A 10489-nucleotide genomic window follows, 5' to 3' on the forward strand; every position below is an offset into this window, starting at 1 on the left:
AAGAAGAAGACACAGATAAAAGTGGAAATACCTCCTTAGTATTACTAAGGAGTATTACTAATACGGTTACTAAATTAACCATAGCAGGGTCAAGAAAAGCAACCAACCAAAAGAAACAGGAATTAAGAAAAGGTGGAGTGGGGTCTGAGAAGTGACTGTGGTGCCAGGCGAGTGGACCTTAGTGAAGACTCTGGCTGGAGCCCAATCCGTTCCACCCCTCAAAGTTCTGCCTCTGGGTCTGTGATTGGCCAATATACAGAGGGGCCAATTTTTGGTTCCTAACAGGCGTCTTGAGTGTTTGCAGCTTCTTCCACTGGCTGTTGGTGCCCGGCGCTGGGAGGCAAGTGGTGGTGGTGGTAGCACCGTGTTGCAAAGCCGTGTCACTGGTAAGGGAGTAGTACTTCAGGGAGGGGGGACCCAGTTGGCTTTAAATATATCCCTAACTCTTAAAACAACTGGCAGCATGGATTTCAAAAGGAATAAAAATGGGGTGGGAGGAGCAGCAGCAAAAGCATTACAGTCATACCTCAGTTTAAGTACGCTTCGGTTCGAGTACTTCCAGTTTAAGTACTCCGCGGACCCATCTGGAACGGATTAATCCACTTTCCATTACTTTCAATGGGAAATTTCACTTCAGGTTACGTACGCTTCAGGTTAAGTACAGACTTCCGGAACCAATTGTGTACTTAAACCGAGGTACCACTGTACTTCACACACACACACACACACACACACACACACACACACACACACACCACAACATTCACATTATCTGTACACAGCAGACATTTCAGAAGGGAAGCCTTTTATAAACATGAACAGTTCATAACATCTCAAGGAAGCCTATCAGGGTATGTGTTATGTACTGAGCTGAATCCTAGAACAATAGGATTCAGAATCAGCGGGAGCTACCCAATCCAACTCCAGGTGGAAGTGAATCCGCAACCTGATTGGCCTGCTGGAGCAGCCAATCAGGCGGCTGGCAGAAGTGAATCTGCTACCTGATTGGCCTGTAGGAGCAGCCAATCAGGCTGCAGGCAGAAGTCAATCCACAATATAATTGGCCCACAGGTGTAGCCCTGAAGTAGCCAATCACGCAAGGCCCATTGTGTAAATAATGTATATAAGCAGATGGTTTTGGGAAAAGAGCCATTCTTCTTCTCCTCTTCTCCTTGATGACTATGAGCTGAATAAAGAGCATGAAATTCACTCTCGACTCCGAGTACATTTCACTGGCGACGAAGGTGGGATCCTGCTGAGCTGACCGCCACCACGCACTGCACCGCAGCACCGCCACCTGCTGCACCGCTGCATCGCACCGTGCATCCAGGCTTCAGCTCCAGGACCCAAGGAACCCAGAATGGCAACCGACAGCAGCTTCTCGCCATTCAAACCAGCATCAGGAGACTGGGAAGGGTACGCCGCCCGTTTCAACTTCCTCCTGCAAGCGAAAGAAGTCACCAACGATGCCATGAAGAGGGCGACAATCTTCAGCGTCTGTGGAGAGGAGACGTTTGAAATCGCCCGGGCTCTCCTTGCACCTAGAGATGTCGCTACCGTCTCTTACAAAACAATAATGGAACGGCTGAAGGAGCACTTCTCACCACAGCCCTCGGTGGTAGCTTGCCGAAATGCCTTCTACGCAAAGCGGCAAGCCCCGGGGGAAACCATAACTGGGTTTGTGACCTCCCTCCGCCAAGCCGCCCGGCTATGCAACTTCTCAGAGTTGGAGAACATGCTTCGTGACCGCCTCGTCGGTGGCCTGAGGGACGAGATGTTGCAACGACGCCTCTACGCAAAAAAAGACCTCACGTTCCAGATTGCTCTGGAGGAAGCCCTGGCAACCGAAGCCGCCGAGAGGTCAACGCAAGAGGCACGACCGGCCCCGCCATCCCAACCGAGGGTCTACCACGAAGACCTCACCGACGAATCCGAATCTGACAGGGAGAAAGTACACCGAGTACAGCGGCGCACTCAAGCAGCACACACACCACAGCAGCCTCGACGAGAAGGAGGGAACTGTGCAAGCTGCGGGGAGAACCACGAGAGGAGGACCTGTCGTTTCCGCAATGCAGAGTGCAGGCAGTGCCGAAAATTGGGACACATCGCCCGGGTGTGTCGGGCTCGACTCACCCGTCGACAAGCATCAGATGACCGACCCAGGAGCCCCAGGTCACACGGCACCATGCACCAAGGCAACTCGACGGAGATCACGGACTACCAGGTATTCCAGTTGCCCCATCCCAGCACAGAGAAAATTTATATAGAGGTACAGATAGAGGGAGCCCCATGCCGCATGGAGCTGGACACGGGTTCAACTCTATCCATAATCTCGGCCCGAACATTAAGGGAACTGTGCCCTAATGGGGGTCCCAAACTAAGGCCGGCCCCATTCACCCTCCGGGACTTCCAGAAACGTAAGGTCCCTACAATGGGGGTGGGTGCAATATCAAGGGCGAAAGCAACAATTGGACTTGCTGGTAGTTAAGGGCCCCTACGTTAGCTTACTGGGACTGGCATGGTTTGGACCTCTGGGGCTAGCCGTTACCGGGGTGAACCACACTAGCTTACAAGTGGACGTGGACGCCATATGCAAAGAGTTTCCAGGGGTTTTCGATGGGGCATTGGGACGATATACAGGACCCCCCATTGCCCTACAGCTAGACCCCGCTGTACGACCCATCAGGCACAAGGCCCGCCGGGTCCCGTTCGCCCTGAAACCCCGCATAGACGAGGAATTGGACCGGCTCGTGGAGCAAGGAGTGCTGGAGCCGGTGCCCAACGCCCCCTGGGAAACTCCAATTGTCACACCCGTCAAGCCTAACGGTTCGGTCCGCATCTGTGCAGACTACAAATGCACCATAAACAAGGCTCTCACGGCCCATGCATACCCAGTGCCAGTGGTCAGCCATGTCCTCGCCACCCTGGCTGGGTCAAAAAAATCTTTGGCAAACTGGACTTGGCCCAAGCGTATCAACAGTTGCCTGTGGACGAAGCCACAGCAGAGGCTCAGACGATTGTGATGCACAGAGGGGCATTCAGAGTAAAGCGGCTGCAATTTGGCGTTAGCGTGGCACCAGGCATATTCCAGAATCTAATGGACTCTCTCCTTAAAGGGATTCCTGGCGTCACCCCCTTCTTCGATGATGTACTGATCGCCGGGCCCACACCAGAGGAATTTGAGGACCGCCTCCGCTCCGTCCTGCACCGTTTCCAGACGGCGGGCCTCAAGGTGAAGCGGGAAAAGTGTTTACTGGGAGTGCCGCAGGTGGACTTTCTGGGATTTAAGGTGGACGCAGAAGGGGTCCATCCAACCGGTGACAAGGTACGGGCCATTTGTGAGGCCCCAGCGCCCAAGAGCAAGCCCGAACTTCAGTCATTCTTGGGACTATTGAACTTTTACGATGCCTTCCTTCCCCATAAGGCAGCGGTAGCGGAGCCCCTACACAGACTCCTAGATAAAAGGGCCCCTTGGGTGTGGGGCCAGCGACAAAGGGCCGCATTCCAGGCAGTCAAGGACTTGCTCGTCTCGAACTCGGTCTTGGCACACTTTGACGAGAGGCTGCCAGTGGTGCTGGCATGCGACGCCTCTCCCTATGGCATCGGCGCTGTCCTGGGACACCAACTCCCGGATGGAAGAGAGGTGCCGGTGGCATACTTCTCCCAGACGCTTGCTGCAGCCGAACGAAACTACTCACAGATTGACAAGGAGGGTCTGGCAATCGTGAAGGGCGTAAAAAAATTCCATGATTTCTTGTACGGGCGGCCCTTTACCATAGTGACTGACCACAAGCCGTTGCTTGGCCTGTTTGCCCCCGAGAAGCAGACCCCCCAAGTGTTGTCTCCACGTGTCCTCAGGTGGTCAATTTTCCTTGCCGGCTACCAGTATGCACTAATCCACCGCCCTGGGAAGGCGATGGGCCACGCAGACGCCCTCAGCAGGCTACCACTACCAGAAACAGGCCCCGACCCAGCGCCTGTGCAAGAGGTTATGACCCTGGAGCTGCTTCCCGACCGACCCATTCAGGCACAAGAAGTTGCGCACCATTCCACAAAAGATAGGGTCATCTCCCGGGTCCTGGACTGGGTGTGGCGAGGATGGCCCAGCAGCAGCCCCGGGCCAGAATTCGCTGGCTACACAAACCGCAAACATGAACTGTCGGCCCACAAGGGGTGCCTGTTATGGGGAAGCAGGGTTGTTGTTCCCCAGCCCCTCCGCAAAAGGGTCCTCACAGCCCTACACGAGACACACCCAGGGGTAGTGAGGATGAAGGCCCTTGCCAGGAGTTATGTGTGGTGGCCGGGGATTGACAGAGAGATAGAGGCCTGGGTCCAACACTGCCAGACCTGCCAAGAATCCCGCCCGGATCCCCCAAGGGCCCCAGTCCAGCTCTGGGAGTCCGCCCGACATCCATGGTCACGCTTGCACGTGGACTTCGCTGGCCCCTTCCAGGGAAAAACATTCTTCATAGTGGTGGATTCCTACACCAAATGGCTGGAGGTCGCACTGGTACCGTCCACTTCTACGGCGGCAGCCATCCGGGTACTACGTAAGCTTTTTGCAACCCACGGGCTCCCTGACACCCTCGTCTCGGACAATGGAACCGCATTCACGTCAGAGGAGTTCCAGATCTTCACAGCGCAGAACGCCATCCGCCACATCTGCTCAGCACCATTCCACCCTGCCACCAATGGCCAAGCGGAGCGCATGGTGCGGACCACCAAGGACAGCCTCCGCCGCATGACACAAGGGGACTGGGAATACCGCCTTGCCGCATTTCTTCTAGCACAGCACAGCACCCCAAGCACAACGACGGGCCGGAGCCCAGCTGAACTACTAATGGGCCGGCGCCTTGCAACTAGACAGGACCGACTTCACCCCGACAGAGCTCAGGATGAGGTAGTGGTGGGGAAAGGCAGGAACCCCCGGACATTTGTGGCCCAGGACGCAGTGTACGCAAAGAATTTTGGGGCAGGCCCAGCATGGGTACCCGCCACAGTCACCAAGGTGACCGGTCCCGTGTCGTACGAGGTACTAACGGAAGGGGGGCAATGTTGGCGCCGCCACTGCGACCAGCTACGGCGACGATTCCCAGGAGGAACCCGGGAGGAGAGCGGGACAGAGGGGTCCCAAGGGGACAGCAGGGCAGTGAGGCCTGTAGAGCGAGAGGGGTGGACAGGGGAAGCAGAAGCAGTAGGCACAGAGGGGCGCCCCGAGGCTGGAAGGACACCGGAACCAGAGCCACAACCTAGTGGTTCAGTGGCGCCAGACCAGACAGCCCCGGCACAGCCAGCAGCCTCGGAACACGAGCCAGAACCAGAACCCCTGACCAAGGAACACCCCAGGCCACAACGCACACGGAGGCGGCCAGCAGACCTTGGGGACTACGAATGCAACTTCCCGGGCAGGACTGGAACTTAGAGGGGAGGGGTGTTATGTACTGAGCTGAATCCTAGAACAATAGGATTCAGAATCAGCGGGAGCTACCCAATCCAACTCCAGGTGGAAGTGAATCCGCAACCTGATTGGCCTGCTGGAGCAGCCAATCAGGCGGCTGGCAGAAGTGAATCTGCTACCTGATTGGCCTGTAGGAGCAGCCAATCAGGCTGCAGGCAGAAGTCAATCCACAATATAATTGGCCCACAGGTGTAGCCCTGAAGTAGCCAATCACGCAAGGCCCATTGTGTAAATAATGTATATAAGCAGATGGTTTTGGGAAAAGAGCCATTCTTCTTCTCCTCTTCTCCTTGATGACTATGAGCTGAATAAAGAGCATGAAATTCACTCTCGACTCCGAGTACATTTCAGTATGTGATGCCATTATCTAGTAAGAACACAAAGAATCACCTCTCAGCACCTCTTCATAAAATGAAATTCCACACACCCCATTCCATTATGACATACCAATATACCCCTCCCCCAAATGAATGCTGCATTACCATTCATTCAACAAAACTGCTCATTTATCAGCAAAAACATCCTAGGGTCTAACTCCACGAGACCTGAAAACAATAACTTTGTGATCATTCTGATGTTTGCATGGCCGAATTGTTGAAAGGAAAATTTGATATGGAGGCAGGGGTTAGAGTGAGATAGTGAAAAGGAGGAGGAGAACAAGATTGGGAATTTGAAACAGGAAAGAGATTTTGGAAACATAGAGTAAAGAAACACACACACACACACACACACACACACACACACACACACACACTGACAGAGCTAGCGGAGAGGGAGTTAACACATGGTTGAGACCAAAAATACACATCCATTAGCCTCTTTCCAACTCCATCTGGGTTTGCCAACTTTGCTGCCACATACACCCGGACAACATCATTACTGGCCCCAACAACATCCAACATACCATCTCAGGACTATTTAATTGCTCATCTTCTAACATTGTGTATGCCATCAAATGCCAACAGTGCCCTTCAGCTCTCTATATTGGACAAACAGGCCAAACCCTACGCCAAAGGATAAATGGACATAAATCTGACATCAGGAACCAGAAGACAGAAAAACCAGTAGGAGAACACTTCAATCTCCCAGGACATTCTATACAAGATCTCAAAGTAGCTGTCTTACTACAAAAGAATTTCAGAAATAGACTGGAAAGAGAAGATGCTGAATTACAACTTATCACCAAGCTCAAAACCATGGAGGGACCTGGTTTGAACAGAGATATCGGATTCTTATCTCATTACACATGATAAGCGATCTTCAGCCATCTCAACCCTTGCTTTTTCATGCAAAACTATTTGCAGTCGTTTTCGGTCATCAACAGCTATCAGTCAGTCAATCACCCACTTCCACCACCCTTCTGAGTGATCTCCCCTCCCCATCCCCACCCCTCCCCACCCCTTCTCTACATAAGTGCCTGGGGACTTCTATTTCACTGTATCTGAAGAAGTGTGCATGCACACGAAAGCTCATACCAAAATAAAAACTTAGTTGGTCTTTAAGGTGCTACTGAAGGAATTTCAACCCAAGGTAAGTCTGGAACTGCCACCACGGCTATCTTGCTAGTATCTGATGCTGACATCCCAGCCCCAGACTGTTGCTATATTCTCATCATCAATACATCTGCACATGTGTACACATGTACAGTATGTTAACATTGAGAAGAAGGCGGCAGTAGGGACAACACTTATGGGAGCAACTGAGGTGGTGACTGGGGAAATGAGGCTCTTGCTCCTTCCTGTTGGGCTCACTTTCAAATCCCAAGGCACAGGAGTCATGAGAACATTAAGGAGGAATTGAACATGGCCTTCATATTTATATATTTCAGGGAGAAAGGTCTAATTTTATAGTTTAGCAGTTTGCATCTGTATGGGGTGACAGTTTCATAGGGGCAACGGTAATGTATATGAGCTGTATCTTTTGCAGGGTATCTTTGCAAAACACCTAGTTGTTTTCTAAGAATATGCTATGAAATGTGGTGGGTTCCCTCCCCCCCTTTTCCAGAAGACCTAAGTAAGACTAGATAATAAGAGTTCTGAAAACGCTACCCTATAATTACCCATAAACATCACTACTCCTTAAACATAGCTGCTATGTGTATTTTACGCAAAAACAGTGATTTGGAACCAAAATGGAAGGGGGAAATCATATTAATAACAAAATCATACTGCTGTTCTTACAGTGCAAAAACATGGTGAAATCAAAACCGTCCATTAGAAAAATATTCGAGTTCTCGTTGAACCTGTGGGCTGGCTTTCAATGAACTGTCTATGTAGAATTCTTGCTGTGTGACACATCAGTCTTGGCTTCATGAGTTTGAAACCCCTAATCTGAAATATGCTGTAAATTATAAATTAATTAATGGGGGAAAACACCCCCCCTTTTTTTGCTACATTCACAGTGAGAGATTTTCAAAGTTGACAGTGCAAATTTCCGAGGATCACAAACTTCCCACACTTTGTTAACTTTTACAACAGACTTCACCAACCCAGCGCCCTCCAGAATTTTTAAACTGCAATGTCCTTCATGGTTGTGGTGCCTAGAGCTGCTGGGAACTGCTGTCCAAAACATCTGGAGAGGTTGGCAAAGGCTGTGGTAGGACATCTGATACGTCCTTCTAACTCCTTACCTTCCAGATCCTCGGTGTTGATATTCCTTTCAACATCTGCAAAACAAATCACTTCATTTTGACTCAGGGTTGGCGACTTTTTATAAATACGCACACATTAGCTAGAAATACTGTTTAGGGCCCAGAAGGGAGAGCCCATATCGACTATGAAAATGTATTATTGGAATACAATATTCCAAATACAGCCTGCCCCTACTCTTCTTTCCCCAGAGCATGGCTGAACAGCTCTGTCTAAATCAAAAGTGACTCTAGGGATCGTATGTGGCAAAACAAAATCCACAGCTTTCCATAGAGGACTGCCAAAAATAACTTTGGCTTGACAAGCATATAGTTCTCAGATAGTTTGTTTCTTGAACAAGTGAAAATAGCGGTCCTGCTTTATCTCTGTAAACGATCAGCAAAGCGCCCTTACCCTATCCCTTTCCATCCCATGGCCATTCACTTAATGGAGACGCCTTGTATCAATAGAACTGAAATACTTTGCAGGTGTTGGAAAGGAAGAGGCCGCAAATAATCGCTGCCAACAGAAGAGCGTCCACTTAATAGCAGTGGCCAGACACCAAAATCACGTCAGCGCATTCATACACAAAGAGACACCTGTATATACACATCTAGATTTGAGGAGCAATAAGATTTGCTGCTTCGAGTTCATTCTTGAACTTGGCATGCTATATACACTAGGGAATAAAGTATAATTCATGATGGGGATGTTTTTGTACCATCATTTAAGGGACACAGATACGTTTCTCAAGCCATCCTGAAAGATGGCTTGTTCGAAAGAGATCTCTGTGCATGGCTTGCTTTTTGGGTATTGACTTACGAGGGTGAAAAGGTGCTGTAGAAGAGAAAGTTTTCTTACCCAGCACCTAGAGCACTCAATATGCTTAAAGAAACTGCAGTCATCTTTGAAAGTGCTGATTATCTGTTTGGAGGTGGAAAGGTGACATCCTTGTCTTTTTATTATACTTCAGCATTTGATCATGGACATGCAGTGGTGTTACATTTCTGGCAGTGTTGAGTAAGTAAGTGACATGCGGGATATAGGATTTTTGACAGTTAGCCAGATTTCAAATCCGATATCTGCTAAAAGCAAGACAATCAAGATATGGCAATAAAGCTAATGCACCCTTGCAAACATTTGGTTGTGCTGTAAGTTAAAAAGGAGGTGTTGCACATAATAACAAATACAGTTCTTTGATATTGAAATAGGAGTAATGATCTGGATGGAACAGTGACAGCATTGTTTCTTTCCTGTTAGTATAAATAGTTCCGAAGAACACACACACATACACACACACACACACAAAACCACAGAAAGTATCTCCATGTGACTGAGCAACTCCCTACAGTCACTGGTGTCACAGTCAACATGGTACATGCTGACCTTTAGAAGTTAGCAGTATAAACTGCAAACTATGGCATCCCCTGTGGTGTTCCATAGATTGCACAAGAATGACTATTCATTAATCTTCGCTGACTCCTCCATCCAACACACACACCCCACCCCACTTCAGCATAAATGGAAAATAAAACAGAGAGCCATCTCCCCCCCCCTCCTCATTTTGCCAACTCAAGATGATGTTGTAATTAATTCCTGTACATTGCACCGTTACTGAGATATTTTTACACAACATTAAGCTTATTACATAACATCTTGACACATAATTAATGATCCTTCCCTAGTGTCTCTCTACGTCAATGAGCATTTGGGTGGCTTCCATCATCTACAAGTGATTTTAAAGTTTGAAAGAAATGACTATTTTTGTTTCGTGCCCTCCAAGTGTGTGTGTGTGTGTGTGTGTGTGTGTGTGTGTGTGTCTGTGTGTCTGTGTCTGTGTCTGTGTCTGTGTCTGTGTCTGTGTCTGTTTGCAGAGCTTTTCATAAGGACTCAAAACATTTCATGGTTAATTTTATGGGAGGTAAGTGAAGTACTTTATCCTGCTCTTCTCCTGAAGCTGTGCTCTATTTGGCATTTATTTTCTCCCCCTGCCCCAAGGTTCAGATCATTTCTTTTAAGTAGACATTTAAGTCCTTAAGGCGTCCCAGATGCTATAGCAGAACCTCTCTTGGACTGTGGCACTGATCCCTGAGAGAATCCATTCCTGAATCCTTTTCATGCAGACAGCTAAGTGCCTCTTGGTCTTAGCACTTTAGTTAGAGATTTAACTCCCTCACTGAATAAGCTAGACTGTCTCCCTCCTTGTTCTACCAACAGGTGAAGACCTTATTCTTCCAACTGGCTTTTGGGAACGGATTGCTTTTAATGAAAGGGCTGGTGCCGTGCTGTTTTTATTGTTGTTATTTGTATGTTTCAAACAGATTACAGATTATAGATAGATGGATACAGATATAGTTTTCATTCTATCAATGTTTAATTCTTTTTTGATGATTAAAAAAATGTT

General features: G+C 49.0%; 1 pseudogene; it reads left to right on the forward strand.

Annotated features, from left to right (window-relative positions):
- Positions 1 to 943: 943 nt before the first annotated feature.
- LOC132592488 (uncharacterized protein K02A2.6-like) lies at positions 944 to 9971 on the forward strand (annotated as a pseudogene).
- Positions 9972 to 10489: the final 518 nt, after the last annotated feature.

This window comes from Zootoca vivipara, chromosome 7 (assembly GCF_963506605.1).
Source record: "Zootoca vivipara chromosome 7, rZooViv1.1, whole genome shotgun sequence".
Taxonomy (NCBI): domain Eukaryota; kingdom Metazoa; phylum Chordata; class Lepidosauria; order Squamata; family Lacertidae; genus Zootoca; species Zootoca vivipara.